General features: G+C 37.6%; 1 protein-coding gene and 1 long non-coding RNA gene across 2 annotated transcripts in view; one reads left to right on the top strand and one right to left on the bottom strand.

The window, feature by feature from the left end:
• Positions 1-25869, top strand: part of LOC128882041 (ephrin-B2-like) — a 110108-nt gene that overhangs the window by 24206 nt on the left and 60033 nt on the right. The window lies entirely within an intron of this gene.
• On the bottom strand, positions 8103-22317 carry LOC128882110 (uncharacterized). The gene is made up of 3 exons (XR_008458295.1): positions 22137-22317; positions 8785-9569; positions 8103-8667 (listed from the first exon to the last, which is right to left on the bottom strand). It is a non-coding gene; the product is annotated as an uncharacterized LOC128882110 (long non-coding RNA).

Here is a 25869-nt window from a genome sequence, read left to right as displayed (position 1 = left end):
CGATACGAGAAAATATCCAAGAGTTTTCTTTTCGAACCGCGGGACTTTGTACGCCTCTAATCTCGCGGCGTTTCTTTTTTACCCCGTCCATTCTCTTCTCACATCCTAATCATCATTAGATTCCATATTCCCTTATCTGTTCCCGACAAAACAAAGAAATCTAACGCGTTATCTGGGCGGTTGTACACACGCTAAACAGTCGAAGTATTTCTGCTAATGGATAGACGTATTGACACGAACGTTCGTTTGTTCACCGAAAGGATCCTGAAAGGACATCCTCCGCGCGGATAGAGGCGCCGTGCGCCAAGAGAAAGATTGTTTACGATCGAACTAATCACCATTTCCTAAGATTCATAGGAATGCCAAAGCGAACAATAGAAATACCTGGCACAGAGTGGTTGGACGTGAAGGCTGTCGCTTATCTTCGCAAATTATCTTCTTTAAAACGATTGTTTCCGAAAATTTCGAGGCCATTGTGTGTGTATAGGCGGCGGACGGGCGCCATGTGCTCCAAGCTGGAACAATCTGATCGCTGATCTAAGGATTCTACTAGGTGTAATACGATAGGAGGCTTTAAAACAAAGACGTAGAAACCTAGAATATGGCAACATAACACCTGGACTGGGCTACCTGCTGCTGGGTTTCGGGCCCACCGTTTTGTACAGGCTCCTTTTTTATACGCGTACGTACACGACGCCTATTCTCGGAATCCTTCGAACACTTTCCAGCTTTCTTTTTTCTTTCTTTCTTTCTTTCTTTCTTTTTTTTGTAACAATACCTCTATTTCTCGTAGCAGATATTACACTTACACCGAACATTGTATAGTAAGGTGAATGTTTAATGTTTGCGTGTGCAAATTGGATTTTTACGATTAATTTTAACGTATCGCCTACCAAGTGGATAAACGCCTTTTCCATAAACAGTTTTTGTTTATAGAATAAAAATTGATTGATTTATTCCTCGGCTAGCAATAAAAGTAATCGGTAGGATATCTATGATAGCTATTAGACGCTCAATGTGTCAAGCAGTTCTAGTAGACGATGGAAGATGAGAAGATTAGCGCGAACCTTTAAGCAAATCGTAGAAATTATAAGAAATATAATTTTTTGCGGTGAATATATATCAACTATTTCATACGTTACATCATACATATGCGCTTAAATGGTATGGCCAACGGGACGAAAAATCTTATTCACAAAAACGGGGATTACAGTAACATTCAAAACAGTGATACCAGAAACACCAGTGGATAAATTTTGACATCGAAGAAGAGAATTTTATTCAAGTTTTCCCATGTCATCGCATGTTTGTTACTTTTCGTCGAATATATAGAGCATTAGATGACAATCTGATGTAGTAAATTGATATTACGGTACATGCGTTAAAAAGTAAGGTACTTTTAGATGCAGCTTTAAGTTTAGATTAATATTTTGCGATTTTGATCGGAGAATCTATGGAGTGACACAAGGCTAACCTACACTTTAGCAATTTCTACGTGAAACAATGATCCCCATGATTATACCCACGTACTAATTTTCGTTAAATTATTGTCCTCGACAAAGGGTGAACATCACCCAATCGTAATTTTGTCCATGAAAGGAGATTTGGAGACTACATGCCACCGCATGGCTCGATCCCACGGGCACGGACGTTGAATTATCGTCGAACCGTTAACAAGGGAAGAAACAACGAGGACTGTGTGCCTTGGCCAGTTCTCATCAGGACATTCACGAAATTTCTCTCGTAGGATACATATGGCAGCCTCTCCCTAGGCTTCCGATCTGCCGTAGAAATTCGATACGATCGCGTCTGGGTGGGTTTCCAGCGCCGACAGAAGTTTTCCTTGTTTCGATGGTCGAGACGCTTCTGGAAAACACGTGTCCTAGCTGCAGGACATGCAAGGGACACAGTAAGTTGCATGTGTTCCGTCCTGTTCGTGTGGTTGGGCATTCCTGGGGTCTCGTCGAGCGCGATGAACGGTCATCTTCCGTCCGTGTCATTGGAACACCGAGAAACAGAGGGATCCTTCTTGGAAAAGCTGGATCAACAGGCCGCAGATGGGAGCACGGCCAAGGGAAAAGAAGTAGAAAGGATGAGGAGGAAATGGAGAAGGAGGAGGAGACCAGGATGAGAAGGAGAGGGAGCAACGAAGAGGAGCAAGGAGATACGAGCTGGCACAGCCAAGGGAGAAAAAAAGGTGAAGGTGCAACGAGGTAGAAAGCAACCAGTCCAGGTCCAGGTATTCTATTATGCTCTGTTATCTAGATTATGGCATTCCTGCTTCGAGGAACCTGGCAACCTGGGGTGGACGGAATGGGGTGTTTCAGGATACCCGGCCTCGCTCCGAGCTCTTTCTCCTTCTCTCCTCCTGCGTCACGGTTTCGTTGCCTCGGAGCATCCATTAATCGTCTTCTGTCGGGTGAAACTCCGAAATTAAAAAAAATATATGTGTAGATATGTATGAAGGAGAATCTTTGAAAGGGAAACGGTTGGACACGACGAGCCCAGGGACCAGGTAGGCCCTGTCGTTCCGAGCGAGATCCCTTTTTCTGGCTTCGAATCGTGAAATTTGTTATACCCCATTGAATTGCGTTAAACCTTTCTCGAAACGAGCGGTTGTCGGCTCGATGCGTCGCTTAGAATAACCTTTTCTCAGTCCCCCGCGAAAGAGTCGCTCGCTGGCTGACGCCATTAGCAAGAAGCGTATCCGCGGAACCATGAAAGCTTACGGTCGAACCATTTACGCATCGATGGAACCCCTGACTGGCTAATCACCATTTACGAACCCTCCGACCGGCTAATGAATATCGTGCCTCCATCACGGAAAAGCTTCTTTTTAAGTCATTTAGTTAATCGCTGGAGCATGACCTGTCTGCATCGGTGTATTACGAGGTGCCGTCTTGTCGCCTTTGGTTTTTAATATATGCATTGCCCGTCTTGCAAATGCCAGACAATGTACTTCTAACAGTTTGCGTTAACTACATTGCCTTGTATTGTTCCCACGGATCCGCACGCTACTGTCTACAATATAGAAACGGGGATCATCGATCTTACTAAAAATTTGACAGGCTACAGTATGTATATCAACCCTACCATCACCTGTGGGATGATTTTTAGCTATCGCTCTCACCATGCTCGACCTACTCATTTCGCGTGTTTACATCAACGTGTAGATTTTTTAAATAATAGTTCCCACTTGGGAATTACATTGGATCGTCGCCTAACATTCTCTACATACCTAGAGGAAACTAACATAAGACAACGTGTTCAATTTCTCTTCTATTTATCCAAATGTAATGTATCTATTCCACTAGTCTTTTATACGGTTGACAACTCTTTAAAATATATAACCATAGGTTAAACAAGACACACTCCGAAGGAAAAGAGGATCATTTAAATTCCACTTACATCGGTTGATAACTGTCACATATGTGACACATATTAACGGTTCATCGTAATTAGGATATTTTCATCATCGACCTATATTTTTTATCTACACGTAAAGTTCTATGATTTCCTTAAGTATCCTGCCTTGCCAAACTCTCAGTTATTATATGACCTACTAAAGCAGCAAATTGGGCATCAAGTAAGCAGTATATGCAGACCTATCGATCATCTTCATCTCCTGCATAAATTAGGTAGAAATCGAATGTAAGTTAGAAGTCATTCGATTTTCATTTCATAAACAACTTGGGCCATTCGATCAACGAGTAGTATTACAACTAACCATGTTAAAGTGTAGATCATCTATTTGTACATTTCAAAGAATAACGAAATCTTAAGACAGTTACAGATATAGTCTTGAACACGTGCCCTAAAGTAGACAAACTAGGGATCATTTGGATGGTCGTGGCTCGAAGATGTGTCCTTTTCGCGGCCGTAGCACCCCCTTCCCCACTTCCAGTTTGGAAGTTAAAGCACGCCGATCAGAAGATGAGACCCTGAGGGGAACCAGACCACTGTTTAACATGTATACACCTGAAGTACCCCTCGAGTTTCGTCGCGTTATCCCTCCACTATAACACCAACAATCTCCGTTGGAAGTTTGTCAACGTGAGTATAAAGTAAGTGTAGAATGTATTCGTATATACACCGATCAATTTCCCAAAAAACTTTTATGTGAAATTGTAGTCTATTAACTTCTTTTTATTATAATCAATGATATTTTACATATTCTCGGAAATCTTTAAGATAAATATAGTCCAAACAACATTTACTAGTTAATATAATTTGTGAAATTAACAAAAAAATGCGAAAAGTGGGTAAAAGTATAGAAGCAATAAGTATTTGTACGATTCTTATGACGAACCATTTACAGTAGAGTTTGTAACGTAAACACATTAGTTTATTGCTCCGTGCGAATTAGAAAACATCAAATTTCCAGGAAAGTACTTTTAAAAATGGCTCTAGTAGAGAAATTGAAGAAGATCCCACTTCGAATAACTAACAATTTAGTTAATTTATCGCTTAGAAGAGTTGCAATAATTATAAAATCAATAGGAAATCCCACGAAGGAAGTATTATATACTTGTAAATTAATGTAAATTTCTTTTTTTTTTTAATCAAGTTTTAAAAATTAAACAGTTGTGCGAATACTTATTGCTTCAACATTTCTATCGATTAATTGTTTTTTTCTTGTTAATTTCACAACTTATATAAATAGCTATTTTTTTTTTAATCTATCTATTTTAGACATTTCCGAGAACATGTAGAATGTCATTGTTTATAAAAAATAAGTTAATAAATTACAATTTTACATAGTTTTTTGGAAATTGATCGGTGTACGAATACTTTCTACACCCACTGTACATGTAGGAAATTAAGTATTTTCTCGAGAAGTTTACTAAGTCGTGGTACCATAATAAAATATTCGTCGAACACAAACAAATGATAAGGATTTGTAATTTTGATTAGGGAAAATAAATTATTGAAACCTTTGCTCACCTGGTGCTCCATCGCGCTCGGGAAAGCCAAACTGCGCTGTTCACCGCGCATTTTTCGGAAGTAGCACGGACTGAAATTCACTATTTGAACTCAAAAAAGTCCGAAAACTAGTGATGTGAACAATTATATTTCACAGCAACAATTTCGTTTAACGATTTAACATATTATTTATACAAATATAAAATTAAAAGTTCGAGATGGGGAGATCTCCCCGATCGGTCGGCTAAGTAACACTAGGATTATTGAGAACAATGCATACTATATACTATATCTTTGAAATCAGTGATGGTAGGAACAAATTAATTTACAGATATAACTAGTCTCAATTCTATTTTAACAATTATTGTTAAGAATTCTAATAAAAGTACTGTTAATAATTGAGTAACTTCTGTAGCTTGGAAGTTCTAGCGTTAATTATATATCTCGACGTGTGTCGAATATCTTGTAGAAGAAGGGAAGTCGTTAATAAAAGAATAAAAAGCCCTCGAGGACGATGCAAACGTGTTCGATTTCACTGGCAATCGAGGTTCAGCGACACGGTAACGTTTCACGAATAAAGTTTGGGCGAAAAAATCGATTCGACATCGGTCACCAGCGCGATGCCATTAACGAACCGATCCGAAATCAGCCGGCATTCACAGAATTTTAATTCCCATCCGAACACGCCGGAACGAACGATACAGCAGCATTCCGGGATTGTGTCTACACCGGGAAGGCATCGTGCCGCGATCGTTTGCTTTTACGTTTATGTCGCCGTTACGAAATCTCGGTTCCAATTGTCCTTCCACTCGGCCGATACGGATCGTTGCCCCGCGACGCTTTATCTAGATGGATCTCGACTGCCTTGCCGTACACGAAACCACGAACCTGGCAGAGAGAGGTCAAAGCTCTTTCTATCTCTGTCTCACTGTATCTGCTCCTATGCTCTTTGTATTTCTTGCTTTGTTCTACCGTGTCGCGACATTACCGGTAGAAAGCAAAGGATAATTAAGGACTTCCGCAGGAGAGGTTTCCTTCGAGGCGATTAATAAGAAGTGCATCGATCTGTGGGTCAGCTTCCTGGCCAAAGTTGAGGAGTAGGGCAAAGTAAGGTGAAATCTATCATTTGTCCAACTGGACTCATAAAACGAATATAAATAGATTATTTTACCATTAATATTCGAGATGATTTCACTCAATCTTTTTGGTCGTGAAATAATGGCGTAGCATTCATTTTTTATTCTTCTCTTTTGCGTTACCATGATTTTCAATACCTCGTATGTTGAGTTCTTTTTTTATTTCTTACTAGTAGATAATAACATAGTAGCTAGATGTTAATAGAAACATTATTATTATTATATATTCGATGTTTGCATTCTGTTCACTTATTGGTCTAATTTGAATTAGTAAAGTAGTGTTCCTCTTGTTAACCATATTTTCTATGATATTTATTCGCAACTTTACTACTTTTAAAGAAGATATGATTTTATGAACCAGTACATAAATCCGATTTATACAACACCGTGGGTCATGCTTACATTTCACAAAATAGATGGTACAAAATTTGTTCATATTCTATACAAATCAGTATATCTGATATGATCAAATATCATTTACTTAATTACTGAAATTAAAATATCTCATAAACTAATGATTTTTGGACATAGGAAGGTTAATAAAATTGTATAGAGTATACCGAGCTACGTTGTCTAGTGCAGTAAAAAATATATTTTCTCAACAAGCTTTTACTATGCGTGATAATATTCACGTAAACCGAGATGGTAATATGTAGTAATCATCCTGTATATACCAACAATATTCTTCATATTGATATTCTTAAACAAATTTGTTCACAATTTTATGGTACCTGGAAGAAAGCAGAACGATTTGTACTAAATAAATAAAAAATAATCACTTCATCTAGTTAGAAACGCGAAGGGGTCGAGCGATTCCGCGGAGGAGGGTTCTCGGGATTAATAAAAGCGCATCGGTGGCTTGGACCAGCATCGTGGCTCGAGTTACTCGCTTTCGAGTAACGTTCAACGAGAAATTGCAACCGACCGATAAGCATTCGTACCGTTTGGCTTCCGGTTATGCTGATAAAGCTTACGTTGAATGGAGCTCGTAAGCGTGCATTGATACAAGACGTGTGCTGAAACGATCGAGACGGTTGCACCTGGATTTTCTGGCGTCTCCCGTGAGAAACCTGTTCGTTTTGACTCTGGAGGCCATGCATACGCGGGAAGAATGAACTTCTTGATGGAGAAAGACGGGTTTTTAGTTGCGTTCAGCTGGTGGCAAATGGAGTCGATTGTCCGAGTATGTCTCTAGAGACTATAGTCTAGACTTCAGACGTTTCATGAAGAGGCCAGTTAATTATTCCTAAGGTGAGCAGATATTTTTAAAGACTCCCTTGGATAGTTTGAGTTCATCATCTCTCGTTGCAGTACAGGTATACAGATCATTCTTTGTTTCTTTAAAAATTCCAATTTGGTATGTCGTTATGCGTTCGTCTGACTGAACGGAGTTTACCCTCAACGCGTTTAAAACAATTATGTATGCGAATAAGGGTAGTTCAATATATAGAGTTTTCACATTTTATATACATACATACTGCATATCTTCATATCTTTTTAGTTTAGTTCAATTTATATGCGAATATCGTCCTAGTTCCTAAATACTAAAAGTCTTCTTCGTTTTTAATCATAATTTTTTGCTTGAAAGCAATTATTACATTATTTATACATCAGTTTGGGACGTATATTATATGTCGTACTTTAGTTAATTTTGTTTATACAGGAATTTAGTGGATTCTTTTCATATACAGGGTGTCCCAAAAATGTTGAAACAACTTTTTCCTTAGCGAAAATGTTGTCCGAGGCTTCGTTGAAGAGATATTAACGGAAAACACTTTACCAATCAGAGCGCGCTGATACCGTTGGAGCGGCCGCGGTAGCGAAGGCTATGTGCTAAGCGGCCGCGCTTGTACGCGAACAAGCGACTCGACGTGCATCAAAGAACATTGGACGCGACCGCTTAGCTCGTAGCCTTCGCTACCACGGCCGCTCCAACGGTATACGTGCGCTCTGATTGGTCGAGGTTTTCCGTTAATATCTCCTTAACGAAGCCTCGGACAACATTTTCGCTAAGGAAAAATTTGTTTCAAATCACCTCCCGAATCACCCCTTTCAAAGTGTTACAACATTTTTGGGACACCCTGTATAAATTCAATCATATGTTTTTTATATGCTGACCTGGTAAATTAATTTGTAACGTTTGCAGATTCTAAAAATGATTCCAAGTCAAAGAGTGGATACATAAAATAAATAAAAGCTTACTCGAAACCGCAAAATTATTATCTTTCGATTCGTACACGTACAAGCTTGTCCGAATACATATTTTAAATCGTACCACCAAAATAATTGCCATAGAATTTATATTCGTGTTTTTGATACTATTCATGTTCGATGCCAGGCCGTGTTTTATATATAACGCGTTCAGCGCTTCGTATCAGCGTTCCTAGTTTACCGATACAAAAACGAAATACAATTTACTCGGTTCGAAGTTTGTTTTTTTCCATCCAGCGAACACCCATCCAAGTTTTCCACATGGAAATTGGATTTATCGGTGATCCTTCGTCCGACAAAATGCTCATAAACCTCAACATAGAATTCCACTGGCGTACGGATACGTGACTCGTGTAATTAAGCACAAAGATGAATGCTCGATGGGCCTGCGCGTATTCTGTGTGGCATAGAATATTTCAACTTTAACACGGTATCGTAATTTCCGTGTCTGTGGAATACAAATAATTCCAGGATTTGTGCAGCACGATTTCAACGCAAATAGCAATGGCAATACCACGTAAATAAAATGTTTGTAAACAAGAAAATGGCGATCCACTGATTGTTTTGTCTCGTGTGTTCTTTGTTTTGCGTATTACATTTGTCGTATCGTTGTTTTGTTATTCATCCACGGTATCGCGTCAACGTTCAAACGAACATCGAATACTAATTGATCATTAGTGAATCTATAACGTAACGATGAGATAAATCCAATAACATACTCGTTTATACGTATCAATTCCCAGACGTCAAGCAGGTATCAAAACAAGTTGTCATCGGTATTTCTAAACTGTATTTGTTGACATCTTTTGTGATATAGACACAAGTCAAACATCAAGCATTGAAATTTTACTAAGCAATGATGTAACTGATCTATCTGATTAGAATAATTTCACCAGAGTTTATTTTATTTCTAATTCAATATTTAATTCACGACATTCTGAATGTTAAATGTTGAGAATGACTTCGAAACAAAGTATCGAAACGTAAAATATTTTAAATATTTTCCATTTATTTTTAGCTTCAGCTTTGGAAGGATTATAAGGGCTATATTTGTCCACGTCTCAATCCCATCACTACTATGACGTGTTATTATCCCTTGTTTCTTTGCGTGCACGACTACAGTCGAGCATCTCAATGGTCTGCGCAGAGGTTTGCGAATTTATCGTCTGAATTTTGCCCGTAACGCGATCACGATATGCCGCGTCGCGCTAAGGTTACGATTCTCTCGAACCCAGTCGCTATCACAGAATGGACCACAGACGGCTCGGTTGGCTGGGGCTCCACACTTATAGGGGTCTCCTATTGACATAAAAGAATAGCTTAGAAGTTTATATGCTCCTATAATCTGTATATAATTTCATAATATTAATGATTTATAATTTTTTCCATGAGATAGAATAACTATCGAAATGAAAGTGAGTACACACTGAGCACTCTTTTAATGTACAGTGAGTGTAGAATGGATTCGTACACCGATCAATTTTTCAAAAAGTTTTGTGTGAAATTATAGTTTCTTAACTTCTTTTTTTATAATCAATGATTTTCTATATATTCTCGGAAATCTAGAATAGATATAGTCCAAACAACAATTATTAGCTTAAAATCGATAGAAATATAGAAGCAGTAAGTATTCGTACTGTTCTTATGACGAACTGTTTACAGTTGAGTTTGTAACATAAACACATCAGTTTATTGCTTCGTACAAATTAAAAAGCATGAAATTTCCAGTAAATAGGAAAATGGAAGAAAATCCCATCCCGATTAACGTCAACATTTAGTTAATTTAAATTTCGTTACTTTTAATAAATAACTAATTTTTTTGTACTGTCTATTCTAGAGACTTCCAAGAGTATGTGGAATGTCATTGATAATAAAAAATAAGTTAATAAATTACAATTTCACGTAGTTTTTTTGGAAAATGATCGGTGCACGAATATTTTCGACACTAACTGTAGTTTAACAATGATATTTTCTTCTTTTTTTTCGAAAATTATTTAGTTTCTATTTCTATGTATTCTAAACGTGATAAATAAAAATTCGATCGAGCTATGGTGTGCATGATTTCAAGTAAACTGTTGATCCGATAGAAAAAAATCAAAAGAATTATTAATTTACATTAGAGTGTCTTTATCTTCGACCATCGCGAAATCGAAAATTGACAAAGTGGCTTCACATTGAATTACAACGAAAAGCGTAATTTTTATATATTCTGACGACTTCCAAGTGCCAAATGACCTGGGTATCTTTCGAATGCTGAGAGGTCCTGATCAGGCGGCAAGACGATTATCGAAGTAATTAAAAATTGCACGCACCGCCAAATTGAAAGAGCAATGTCGATCATCGGATACGACTGTGGAATAAAAGAAAAAGTTGCATCGAGAGAGCGTTCCTGTTCGACGGTCTCGATGCATTTCTTCAATTCTAGGCGCTGCAATGTTGGGTCACGGTTTAACGCGGCGCTGTAACGCTTTTTAAAGCAATTACGCTCGCGTTCGCGCATGCATCTTGATCACCAAACGAGAGTGTGGCCAAATGAATGCGTTCGAAACTTTTTCTTTATTCTTTTTTCCAGAAAGACCATGACGAGAATCCAATTTCATAATTACTGCACTTCGCAGAGATTGCTTTCGACACACGTGCATTGGCCATTTCAGTGCTCGAAGTCAGATTCTTTGACGCGATTATCGACGATAATGAACTCAACGAGCGATAACCATGTTTCGCATAATCGAGCAATCGATTTTCACGTTGCTTTTATTCGTTGCACCGTTTTCGCATGTACACGAACTGGAATTTCTCTTAAAAGTTCTTGTAAAACTAAGCAAACTTATCAACTATAAAGGGTTTCCCGAAAGGAGCTTTCAATTTTGTTGTAATAAAAAAAATGCTCCGAAATATGTCTGATTCTTTAAATTTAAATGAAAGCGCACCCGATTTTAAATAAACATAAAAGATGATATCGTATAAGTATTTACCACGATTACATTGACAGACATATTTTGTTATTAAACAACAAAATTTGAAATATCCATTTGAAAAATTCTTTACGTTCCTAGATATGTAGATATAAAGAATTATACAATGCAGTAAATTGTGCATTTTCTGGGAATTCTCGGGCAGCATATTGAAATCTATATTCATGTGAGATAATTGGAAAAGTTCTGTTTCCATAGGATGCTCCGAAATTAAACAATGAAACTGTGCCAGCATATTCTGTGAACACAAATAAGTACACAGATTTCTATAAACATAGGAATAGAAATGTTTTGTTAAAATGGTTTGAATATGTGCTCTATGAATTTTTAACAAGATATCCTTATAAACCATCATGATCGATTTAAGCATATCTTTGTATTAGGTAGACTGGAAAGTAATGTCATTTCTGCAATTTTAAATCCTTGTTTATCACTCAACGGCTCATTAATTTTTATCGATCATTGAAAATTTGTTTGAATTTAGTGTAAATGAAACGACATCACTTTCCAGTCTATCTAATACTACAAAGTATAGTGACTATCTAAACTATTTTTGTGCTTCATTTTTAAATTTAAAATGTCTTGAATTATATTCCTGTTATATGTTATAACAGGTGGTTTCTAATGAAAAAATGATAAAATACAATTCCTTGAGGATAGTAGTCTTGAATTGAATGAATGGTCGACGTTTGAAATGATGTATTAATATCTGTTTAACGAATAAAGGAAGATAGAAACTTTCTTCAAATATTAATCACTTTAAAAAATGTTAAATATATTTTATTCTTCTTTATTTCTTAAGAAAATTTCCCATTTCTTCAGTATATAATTTTATGCCTTCGGAGTGAAAACTTATTTATATTAGTTTGTTCTCTTCTTGACATTCAACATGAATTAGATATTGATTTTAATTTATACCGAATAAGCATTCTTAGAACGAAAAGAAGTTTTAATTTACTACAAAAAACTTTCTATGTAGAACTCCGAACAAATAAAATCAATTCATGATTTTTATCTTTTAATATTTTCAAGAAGTTTCTCCAATTTTTGTTCGTTGCGAATGTTTATTAAACACCTTGCTTAGCAAATAAGTTACATTCTCACAGACAAATAAATTCTTTTTCCTGTCAAAATTTACTACCATGGACTAAGAACAAATAGAACCAATTCGTTACCTTGATCCTGCAACATTTAAAAAGATATTTCGTATCTTTTCTATTCTATGAATCTTTTATCTTCACAATCACGTGATGCTCGAAACAAACAAATGGAGCTAAAACGAACGGAAATTTTGCGTTCGCCCAATATTTATCGAGCACGGCGAACTGTTGGAAAAGAAAACAGAAAGATCGGGGGCCTCGATTCACACCTCGACAATTTCTTCTCGATTTTCTTGATTTAGACGCACAGGCGCGTTAAAGGGGGTCCGCTCGAAGCCTGGCGAGAGACGGTAGAGCGAGTTACGCTTCTCGCTATGCCAGAACGATTCCCTCCAGGGCGATCGTGGATCGTTATCGCGTGGAAGAGTAGTCCTCCTCTCGTGGCTGGGCAAAAAACGCAAAAGGAAGAGGCCCGACTCCAGATGCGCGATCATTTGTAATATTTAATTATGGGCGAGTCCGCGGGGAAGATTGTCTCGCTACTTTGGATTGAGGGGAGACTTTTTTTTGTTGGATACTTTCTTTTCTTCGGCGCCGATTTGATTTCGTTGCCAGTTATTTAGATCACGAGAGACGATGAGCGCCAGGAATTGAAAGTATTTTAATTGAAACTCATGTAGAATGGATAGGCGTGATTCTATCATCTCGATAAATATTTTTTTATGAATTTGACTTTGATTATGAGAAACAATGACGTGGTAATATTTTAACGATGAATCGTAGTGTAGAATGGGGATACAATTTTTTAATATGTAAATTGACTTCATTTTTATTATTATCGAGCAAAATAGTTAATATGCATTATTTTGAATCAGAGCCTTGTTTGAGACAACGTAAGTGACTCGACGCAATAGTACATTTTTTTAATTCATTCGGAACACCTATACAAGTTGCACTTCAGAACTAATTTACATATATAATTGATTCGTCGATAAAGGAAACATTTCTAACCCGAAGTCACAAGATTGATGTTTAATCAAAAATTGTTAATATTAATGCCTCTATTATTACTCTGACGATTATTAAGGTCTGTTAAATTTTATATTAACATAGAAAATAATCATTATCGTTCACTTCGGATGAAACTCTGTACACATGTTTTAATTGTTTTAAATAAAAATGTGTATTCTTTACATGTATAAAAGTGTACTAAAAGGTTGATTGTCTTTTACATGATGACAACATCTTCTTTCCGTTAACTATACCTAAAAATTAATAAGAACTTTCGTACTTTTCTTTTAAAAGATGGATAGTATCGTCTGAGTTAATACCTGCTAATTGTCTCTACTTTAGATACAATGTATTCTAAAAATATATAAATGCTAACCATATATCATAAATATTAATACATATGCTTCTTCAGTAATCAAGTAGTGAAAACACTGCAATTTACGTGCAGGCAAGAGGAGATATTGGTGGAAATATCAGTACAAAATGCTACTTCGGTGTTCGCACCTCGAAGTTTTCTGCTGCAACCCTCTACTCAAGGTTATAAAAATATAATACTGATCACACGAAACTGGATACCGTATCTGTAACAGCAACGACGACAGCCACGAGTATTCCAAAGTCGCGATCGAGCCACGAGGATCCATAATATCGGGGCAAATTGTCGGGTCTGCGCGGCGCAAAATGCGAAGCAGCGTTACTTCCCAGCGGCATTCTTCTAAAATTATCGATAACTTATCGACAATTGACTATAATTTCCCGTCGTCAAACGCGGGATGTTACTCGACGACGAAAAATCGATTTCACTTCTTTGCTTCGTCCTTCGAACGTTTTAACTTGATAGATGATCGAATATGGTTGCACATTTTGCCACGATATGCGTTTTTGCTCGAGGTCATGAAGTCGTATCACATTTTCTTTCGATTTTGTCATTAAACGATGAAGGTTTTTATCATTTTGTGATCCATCCGTTCTTTTACAGACTCTGCGGTAACACAATATCAAACAACGTCATTGTTCAATAAATGAAACAGTCACTCGCGACTCGAGCTTTTCATAATTATACAGATATTACAATTAACGATTGCTCTTCGGTAAATAGATTTGTAATTGTTGAGGAAGAATACCATCTTAAACCGAGATGTGAAAAGAAAATTTAGGAATATTTGTAATGGTCGATCATACAGTTTTATTAGACGACATTTGTCGATACTCTTACATAGAACCATCTGCAAGTATACATGTAATCTTTCTCACTTTTAAATTTCTCTATTTTCTTTTCTATTCCATCAAATTATCATACTTTCTTTAGTTCAACTTCTAGTGTGTATTTCTAAGTTTCATATTACGTAGCTTATGATAGTTACATTTAATGAATATCCATTTATTCATGTATTTTCCTTTTTTAATTATGAATGATATGTACATTATATGTATGTATGTACTCAAAGAGCTCTACGTAAGAAAAATGAAATGTTGTTTAATAAATTACACGATCTACCTCTACAATATTCCTATAATTTTAACTCTCACATCTCCATAAGAAAAAAATACCACTCTCTAACATTTACAATCAGAGATCATTTCTTTTTAACTGCGAGTCTTTACAGTAAATCAACTGTGACGCCAGCAGAAAATGCAATAAGCTAAACCGTTATACAGTAGTATTCAGAAACTCTTAATTTATGTTATAAACCCTACACTTTTATAAACTTTTATAAACTTTTATAAACCCTATACTTGTTATAAACTCTTACACCCTATACTATATTAATACTAATTTTAAAATAGTATAACAACAGGGTGAAAATGCCAAAATTAAAGAAATTAGAATTCTTTCTCTTCTTCTAAGACACCGAATATTATCCTTCATCGATAATAAAGTTGTTCGCTTTTCCTCGAGCAGACATCTGCATCAATTCTTCATTCCACTTGAGACATCTTTATTTATCGATCCCTCGTTAAACAATCGTCTACTTCGGAATTCATCGAGGACCAAAAATATTATGTTAACGAAGGTGAGTGCGTGTCAGAAGTATGGCGGGCCTAATGCGATTCTGATGTCGCAGAAGAGACTCTTGAAAGGACGAAACGTAAGAGTCGCTAGCTGCGTCGAAAAGCTACCGGGAACGTGTACACACGCCGGAAATGGTAAAAATCTTTTTCTCGCCCCGAGACTGGTTCTTAAGCGTCGCGTTCGTCATCCTCTCGTTACTCCTATCCTTTCTAAATAAAAGTAACCACCAAAGATGAATTAAAATTCTCATCCGTATATAAATTTCAAATATCAATTAAGTTAGAGAATGAAACATTTCACAGTAAACAAAAAAATGAATGATCATCTAAACGTCCTAAATAAAACGTAGTACGTTGATTCCGTTTGTGTTTATTATACAAAGAAAAATTTGCTTCTCTTTGGTTGTCACTACCACAAAGATAAAGGGGGAATGTGTTTCCATGAAAGATGAACAAAGTATACTCGATCGAACAGTCAGTCGAACAAAACTTCGTATGTTTACTGCGAAACAAAATTTTATTTGTTAATTAAAATCCTAATTTATTCAATATTGTTAATCAAAATTGTTTATCTACCATTGGTTACTTGAATTTTTTATCTAAAAAAAAAATTAATTTTGTATGTAGATTCTGCAAAAGAAGAATCTACAGTTGAATCTACAGTTAAGAAACTACAAAAAAAATGAAATAAGATACAATAAGAGTGTTGCCCATCTCTGGTTTAGGTACTGAAATATTTACCTCTTAGGGGTGCACTCGACGGCGCGAACCTTGGTCACCGAGTGTACTTCTCGGAGGTAAACACCTCAGCTCGACACAGAATCCTCGGAACGACTTACGTCCTCGTAGTCTGAATGGCCGCTCGAACCCAGAGGGATTTACGGTTCCAACTGAATGGAGGTTAAGCGGGAACATCCGATACAATGCGTCTGATCGCCAACTCTCTCGCTTTTCGTCGACTTCTTCCAATGGTGCGCAGACGCCAAACCCGAATAACGCTAAAGTACGCTCGAGCGCAATGTAAACAGGACGCATTGAGTTGTTGCAGTCCACTCGTCGACCAGCAAACACATTGCTCCTGATGACTGTCAGGAGATGACGAACAAATGCGCCGATTAAGAGGGAAAGAACCTCGTTGATGGGCTTTTTGAGACGAAAAATCGACCTGGTCTTCAAATGTCTTTCGCAAATAAAGCCTAAAGAGCTACTCTTTATATTTAAACATCTAAGCATAGATTACACTAGTAAACGTCAACGATTGCCAAGGACTATCTTGCAATTACTTCTCGAATCAAACGCCTCCATTTTTCACACCATAGTCTTCAATTTTTACTTTCACGAATAATATTGGGTCGGTGTCGAAGTTTTAGTTAGTTGAGCATGAGATCTCATAACGTAAAGAACTCTTCAGCCGTCGTGTAAAATAAAATCTATTTCTTTTAATATAAAGCATATTAATTATTTCGGTCTCCCATATCCAATAGGGTATGGACCCAGTTAACGTTGTAATATTTTTTTCTTAATCCAGTTTTAAATCGTGTTTATAAGTTAATTTTAATTTTACGTGTAAGTGTATATACTAGTGACATTTTATATAGTGTTATTTAAATAAGTGACATTAAACTTAGTTACCATTAATTAATACGTGTAAGCACAAATAGACATAGTGATGTTTTACTTAATAATATTTAATCAGTGACATTTAATTTAGTGAATATATATAGTGTTAAATACAGTTAAAGATGGAAAACTTAAGAATAAAAAGAAACATTAAACCTTTTGATGGCGAAAGATATAGCATGTGGAAGTTGAGAATTCGGTCTTCCATATCCAATAAATAATAAAAATAAATAAAGCAAATAGTTTTGTTGGACATCATTGGATAATGTCCGAAGATATTAGAAGTGACGGTAGAAGCGAGGAAAAACAAACTAATCATAATTTAAACTTTTTACGTTACATAGTTTTTATATTAAAAATCCATTTAAATTAACTTATTTTTAAGAAAGTATATGCCTTAAGCTAAACACTAGCCATTTTCAAAATCCGATTTAAATAATAATTTTCTTATTTAAATGAAACGCATACTCATCCTTTAAAATGATTTGAATCTTATTCTTTAATAGAAGCTGGTGTTTTCCCAAAAGTACGTTTTATCCTTGAACACTGGAGACTTCTTCGTTAACGCCTGTCGACCTATTTCCACGAAGGAACACCTCTTGAGCCCCCTCCAAAAGCGATTATGCACCGTATTTAAATATACCAATTACTGCTCAGTAGTAACTACCTACTTTGTACTGCTAAAATTGTACTTATTAATCCTAATCGATTCGCTGTCTCTGTAAAATATACGAGATAGTTATCTTGCACCTGCCACGAAATACTTGCACAGTATCTGATTTTAATTCGAGGAGGGCCGTGACATCAGGCCGGTAAAGCAAAAAAATTGATGACAGGTCGTGATTATCCGAATGCGCCGCCTTGTTATTAATTTTCCTTTGGTTCCCTATACAATTATCCTAATCTTCTAAACATTTTTTACCCGGTCATTCCGGTCATTCCTTGCCCTTGTCGTCGCGTTCCGACCCGGAGGCGCTTTCCAGACCCGAGAACCGGGGGGAACTTTCCTCACGGCGACGCGTTTCCCATTGAATTTCTTAAAACATGTAGGCGCGCGCTATACCCAGCACCGTATGATCAGCCGAAATATTCATGAATATATTTCGTATATTACATGTATCCCGAAATACGAAAGATGTTATTACGTTGGGCCTGGCACTCTTCGAAGGTAAGACCCAGGATGAGAATCGGGGGGCTTTCGAGGGCGAGAGCGTATCGTCTCTTCGCTCGGTGCAACGATGAAAATTGTGCCACGTATCGCGCCTAGGGGCCGAAACGAGGATGACCAGAACGAGGAGAAACCTCGGGCGGCGGAGAGAGGGAAAAGGGAAAGAAGGCCGAGGCAGATGCATGAGTCCAGAAAAAGAAGCAGCTGCACCCTGTACGCGCACCCGAACTATCCTCTCGACTTGCACCGCGATTCTATGCCTTCTGCGCCCTAACATGGAATCCCCCGCCCCCGCCTTCTGCCCTCTTCTTTTCACGAAAAGGAAACGATATGCGTTACGAAATAGCCCCGTGTGTGCGCGCGGCCTGTTTTCTTCGGGAAGCCTTTATGGCCCGTCGAACCGTGGCCGAATCCGTGAAATCAGCGACGATGCTCGCGTGGAGGAACCAAGCCCTGGGCCGCAGGATTACAAAGCTACGACTATTTCTTTTCACATATTTTCTCTACTTTATATTCCATACGGTCTAGTGCAGGTGCAAACAAATATCTTTTACCTACAACAGTGATAATGTCAGCACAAGACGCGTGTGAAAGTGATTCAAGTGAGATTAGTTTCCCTAAAAGACGTCTTAGAGCAATTCTTTTTCTGTTTAACCCTTTGCACTCGAGAGGTGACTCTCAGTCACCACTAGGTTTCCTTTAGGTTTCATTTCTTTGGAACTCAAAGTGCCAATAAAATGATTGTCGTTGAGGCAAAGGTGACCTGATTTTCAAATCTCAAATTAGAGATCTCATTTTCGAAGTCAATCTAAGGTTAGCATTCGTAACAATAGAATTCTAAGAAAGCATCTCGAGTTGCTGATAGATACCAAAAAAAGGCCTCGAGTGCAAAGGGTTAATATTTAATATAAGAAAATAATGTTGTTAGTTACATATTATTGTAAATCTGTAGTTCTACGCTGTTCAAGAGTAACCAGTTTGAAAATTATGAAAATCGTATGTATGACATGCCATTGGAGTAGTCTGTTTTAACTTGTACGCAACAAAATGTAAGAACTGATGTTGGATACATTCTCAAGAAGCAGTATGGACAGGATGATAGAGCGCTAAAAGAGTGTAATAGACCCCACCTATTGGGTCTTTTTTAAAAGTAACTGCCTCTAGACGTATGAAACAGAAACAGAATAGTACGCCCACCAATAAACGACACCCTTTGTAGTCGCGAGCGTGCAAGAAGGCGACACGTATGTCTTGATGAATACAATTGGTTAACCTTAGGGGTGGAGGCAATCACACTTCTCTTGCGCGACGATAATAGGTGAATGGACAATGAAGGAGAGAAAGTAACGTCCGGATTTTGCACACTGACGGATTAATTAAGTGTAGCGTTAGTAACTCCAGAAACAAACAAACCAGCCAATATGTTTTACGTATTTTGAATTTTGCTACAATTTTTAGTGGCAATTATTGCAATAGAAAATTAACCGTTTTATGTGCCACGGGCCTTTCTTATTTCCCTTGTCATATTCCGCGTCGAAAAACGCCAAACGGCGCAATAGCACTTGTTATAGCACGCCGAGGGGCGCGATTGCCTGCTATGATTATGGTCTTCGTAGTCCAGAGCGTTGGCGCTTTTTAGGACAGAACAGAAGAAACGCGATCGCCACTCACAATCAAACGTTTAATCATATTAATAAATTGATTTGCTTCTCTCTCTTCTAATTCCAAAAATATATTGTACGTCTAATACATATGCATTGTAGTTGGTACTTCTAATGCTTCCAATGTAAGGGTACTTCAAAAAGTTCTCTCAATTTAAAGCCGTGTATTAATGTACAGATATTTAGGTAATATTTACCTACTGAGTTGAAATTCGATCTTGCGATAGATTTTAATGTCGATCATACAACAAATTGCAACGAACAAATACAGGAGCTATATAGTCAATAAATGAATGGAATATAGAAGAGCCAGATTACAAACTCTGAAGAATTTCCTATAAGATAGCTAAGAGTCCAGGTGAGTGTATTGCTATTAAAACCAATAGCAACCAAAATTGTTTCAAATAATTCAAACTGATATTATCTGGGGAAATAGTTTGCTATTTTTCTGACAGCCTGCACGGCTGATTGACTAAAATTAGCGACGTTGTTTGTCCCGGAACACCGAATTTTTGATATTCTTTGCAACGTCCGTTTCATACAGGAAAAAGAGTACCGTTGCGGAAACCCTCGAAGCATACTTTAACGCGTTCGCCTACCAAGTTACTTTGCACCTGGATATGGTTGTTACTCGAAACACGCAAGTTTAATTGAACAGGTAATTAAACTGATACATGTACACCGACTCTCGTAGGAATCACCGGTGAATGACGCTATCGATATTACATGAATCGACTACAAATAAATTCCAATACCGTTGACATCCATTTACTGCAAACTTTCTCATTTATTTTTTTTTAATGGTATTCAAGTTACTCGAGAGAAAATAAATTGGAATATTCTTGGTAGTAGTTGAAGCATTTATTTACTTAAATTAAAACATGTTTGCATATAAATGCTATCGATCATCTATGTATCTGGTTATCATTGGATAAAAGAAACTTGATGACGTGTATATGTTCTCTACTTGGAAAGAAAAGATCATATCTGCAAGAATTTCTCACTTCATGTCATTCTACGTGGTTATTTGCATATATAAACAGAAATTACATCATTTGAAGGTTAAAATTCGAGCCTTTTACATATGTATATGTGAATGTAGTGAGAAAGAAAATATGTTAGGAAAATCTGTGCACTTCGTTATATGTTTACTCAAGACATATATACATACATTTAAATAAACGTTGAGGAGGATGAGAAAATACGTTGGGGCAGTATGCGACGTATTGGGTGAGCCGGTCAAGGTGTTATGTAAACGAAACTACGCTTGCTTGATACCATGCGCCATTGTTCTGTCATCGATCATATTCATAGTCTCGCAAATGTAAGCGGTTCTATGTTATAAATGTCTTAATTGAAGTTATCGGAGAGGGTCATCGATGTGCAATGGAATTTGAATGAAGAGTTCACTGTCGGTCAGCGACCTACTACAATTGACAGATTGAAAGATATTACAACTTCCTTGTAACTTAGAATATGCATACATGTGTTCGGTTTTTTTATTAGGTTTGGAGCAAGCTTTTCTGAACTTTAGCTATACATATTTATATATACGAAACCTTTAATTAATCTTTAAACACTAGTTTGTAATAGTGACGGTGCAATTGTTCAACTTCAAAAAATAGTCGACTTAAAGGACTTAATACGGTGTACATGTTTGAATAGTGCCAATAGAATTAACAAATATCGTAAATCATCTCAAAAATAAAATTCCAGTTGATTTTAATCTTAGAAGCAAGCAGATCACGCATTAGTTCAAGAACTTTGCGACTATGTACAATACTTGGTTGAGATGGAATGGTTTACCGTCACGATAAACCACATGCAGCGTCCAACATCGAGTGGAAGTATCTTTGATACTACTTCAATAGTTCATGCAATTCATTAGGCAAGAAGTTGCTATGAGACTCTAAGAGGTACCTGCGCCTTAGTTGTTCCGAATAATATTAGGTTGTCCCAAAAGTTTCTATCGCTTTATTAATAAGTAATACATCCACAATAGTTTATGTTTTATGTTACATTACTGAATTGTGCACGATTCATTTTGCTCCATTACTGTTACAACATGAATATCTATGAATTTAGATTGTCTATTTATATAAACACGACCACATAAAATAATTGAGTGCAACTCGCGAAAGAAACTTTCAAGGAGAAGCTAATACTAAGAAGAAGTTTCTTTTCACTTTCAAGCAATTTGGACATTGTTCCAGTTGTAATTTAAGTTATCGCAAATTAACCTATTAATTTCTTATTCAAGAAAACAAGGAGTTATCGAACATTGTGTAGAATATGCTAATATAGAGGGTAACGCTTACGTGAATTTTGTCCATTATTTTTGTATCTTGGAGTGATCGTTGAAGTAACTGCACATGTCACAGATACGTCCTGTTGCTCGTCCTCGATATTATGCAACTGTTTACCGCAGATATGGAAGTTTGTTTTCACACGAGATATGAAAATGTTCGCGAATAATATTAAACAGGGGAAAGAGGGTGTCGAAGTTTTACCAGTATTCCCTGGTGCGAAGCGTGTCTAGAAATTGCGCATGTCCGCCCCAGCGCCACCTTTTCACTTTGATAAGGATATCTCGGATCCGTAATCTCACGGGCGCGCGAGTTATATACTATATTTCTTGTCGAACGTTATCAAATACGCCGAAGGATAACTGGCTTCCGAGAAGGAACAATCTGCCGATGCACGATAAGCTTGTTAGTCTCGAGAACCGTGGTGTGGTTGGTTCTCTGTGCCCCGTGCCCCCTCGCCCATTCCCCGTCAAGCTACACTGAATCATAACTGACACCGAATTAAAAGCAAAGTCCTCGTCGCTCTTTCACACCACGGTTTCGTGTCTCCCTCTCTCGTTCCGTTCAACTCGTCGCGGTAATTACGAGAGCACTGTGTTTATAAAAGGTGTTGCAATAAAGTTAAATTAACCTGTCTTCGTCGACGGACGGCGTCTATCGGGTTCGTTAAACATTTACATTTGTCGCTGGACAGTCGGGGGATCGGCGCTCTAGAAATTTAGAAATACGGCGGGGTACGGCGTCGCGGCGATATCATATTACGCCTGTTACGCCGCCACAACGTGGATTCTGATTAACTTGTCAAGAGTTGGTATGTAAACGACGCGACGACAGGAAAGTAACAGCTTGACGAGTTTAACGCGAGGCCGCCGAGGAAACTCCTTAAACTGAATAACGCGAACGCCGGCGCCGGGGTGAGGTGCAGTTGGCCTTCCGCGACGCAAAGTGGTTTTCCCAGAGACGAAGTTAACGGGTTGACTCTTCGTCAACGTGGACCATTACCGAACGTTGAATAGCATTTTGCTTCCTTCGGTCAGCAAGCGTCGCACAGTGGTCCCGATGGCCGAAAGCCTGCCCAAAATGCAATTTTGGAAGTTTCGAACATACTTTTTTCAATATTGTGCGTGTGTTGTATACATATGAGTGCATTAAATGCCGTTTGAAATTTTTAAAAATACCAATCGTTTACTGATATACAGAGGTTCAAAGTTGACGAAATTTCATGCTCCTTGATATCGTGAAAAGTGGCGCATGTTTATTGTGTCACAGAAAGTTTATCCTCAATAGATTCATATGTAAATCATTTTACCATAAAAGTAGATGTTATAAACATAAACTTTCCACAAGCACAAAGTAAAATATCTTTTGATTCATTATTGTAATTCCCTTCTCAATATGGTATAAATTTTAGTTATCCTTCGATGAATCGGAAGGTAAACAAAGATGATAGTCACCGAGTGACACGCTCTGCCAAGTTTCTTGATATAACGTGACATGTCAGGTATGATATCCAATTGAGAAAACTTGCGGAAATTTGCGCCATTTTAAGTTATTTAAATTTAAAGTCTATGCTTATAAGGAAAAGAAGATTGTTTACGCGGCATTAAAACAAACCTTATTATCCTTAATTTTAATTTAACATTAATTTATTATTGTTATTTCTACCAATCTATTCTAACTATGTTGCCCTATAAACCTAGAAATCCTATTTCATAAAGGTTTCATAATAATTTAATATTTTCAATATGCATGTCGACCATATTGGATCTGCCATTTTGAATTTTGCAATTCTGATACCAGATTCGTAATTTGCGGCCCAAGTAACCATAAAATACCAAGTTTCATGAAAATGTAACAACTTTTTAATATACGTGTCGGCCATATTGGATCCGCCATTTTGAATTTTTCGAAATTCTGATACCGGATTCGTAATTTGCGCCCCAATTCCCAAGTTTCACGAAGATCCGAAAACCCCTTCTTATTTTGGCCAGGTTTTCGGCCATCGGAACCACTGTGCGTCACAACTTGATCCCAATTCCATGCCACTTGTTAGTTGAACAATATTGAACTCGCTTTGCCATCAGCTACTACGCTATCAAGTTATAAATGCCTGGTATTATTTAAAAAACAAACATTGATTATTTTTAAACGCCGAGCGAATGATCTGTTTATATCGTCATCTTTAGCATCTTAAACACTACAACTTATTATGAGTTATTTAAGAGTCACAGTTGTATTTTAAAGGATAACAGGTATTTTTTACTTCATAGCGGGGTAACTGTCATCGAGTCGAGTTGAACGATGTAAAATACTATAACCTTAAAATGGTCTTCGTTTGAATTAAAATGTTAAAAGCAGTGACTATTAGCTATAATATAAGCATTTGCATGTTCTGTACGTTTTTGAGATAACCCTTTCGATCCATTTGAATGAAATAAATGTACAGGATTTCAAAATTCGTCCCTGCGTTGTACCTGAGCTATGCATACGTAACCAAATATTTGAAAAAAATTATTGAACAAAATTCAGCCTTATTATCTAATCGCATTTCCGACTGAAGGGTTGCAATATCTAAATATCTAGGCATTTAAAAACTCCTCAACAAGAAGAATCTCCAGGTCACAGGTCCCAATTTCAGTACACCTTAAAACCCAGATATTACCAAAGTATTCTTATTAATTTAACATACACTATTTATGTTATACTGTTCAAAATAACATACAATTTGCTCTACATGTGTAAACGACTTATGGCGACAAGAGTACAGGAACCGTTAACCGTATCGAAATGTTACGAGAAGTCTCGTACTTTCTCTTAAGAGAATGTTAGTTATATATCTAGATTAATTCGAGGAGTTTCGATTTTTCCGTAAAAATAGGAAAATTCGCAGCGTCTCCATAGCAAGTGCCAAATCAGCGGTCAGTTAATTAGCGCGACTCGTTTTCGAGACCGCTCGAAATTACGTGTTCCGTGCACCTTTAAGAAAAATAGACGAGTGGGTTGCGAGGTCTCTCGAAGAAGGTGGTGGAAGCAGGAGCGAGAAAAAGGGTGAGACGGAGAGAGAGTGGAGCACCGGTTATCGAAGGTTCAATCTTCGGGCCATGGGGGCCGGTCACTATATGGGATTCTGGGGATACGGGGGAGATAATCGATTACCATGGGACCGATCTTCTCCTCCTTCTTCCCTCGTTCCCTTTTATTTTCTTTCTTTATCTGCCCCCACTTGTGCTCCCACCCCGCTTTCGGGCCAACGCCAAAATTTATACCTGGCGGCTGCTACGGAGATGCACCCTCGTCTGAATGGAGGCAGGGCATTCAACGGCACCGCGAACTGTGAAACGAAAAATATATGGTTTCCAAAAGAACAGCCGTAGGTCGATCCTCCAAGGTGGATGAGAACGGCGGCAAGAGAAAGAGAGAGAGAGAGAGAGAGAGAGAGAGAGAGAGAGAGACGCGTACATACACGGGGCGAGAAAAAGGAAACGAACAGAAGAGGAGAAGACTGAAAGAAGGTGCGGAGAGAGAATAAGAGGCGAGAAAGACCACGGGTCGGGAGAGGCTCCTGCGAGAATCTCCAATGGGAGAAACGGATTCTTTGAATTTTCGAGACCGGCAAGATTGATACCGAAGACCGTTCTTGGACGTCTGTAACCGTGGACGGTATTGTCGACAGACAGTTGGACGTCTAATGACGAACGATGGAGGCTTCTTGTCGTTCGAGGAGCTCCAGCCGAGCCCCTGTGCT

This window comes from Hylaeus volcanicus, chromosome 1 (assembly GCF_026283585.1).
Source record: "Hylaeus volcanicus isolate JK05 chromosome 1, UHH_iyHylVolc1.0_haploid, whole genome shotgun sequence".
Classification (NCBI taxonomy): Eukaryota; Metazoa; Arthropoda; class Insecta; order Hymenoptera; family Colletidae; genus Hylaeus; species Hylaeus volcanicus.
This window is presented reverse-complemented; position numbering and strand designations above follow the sequence as displayed.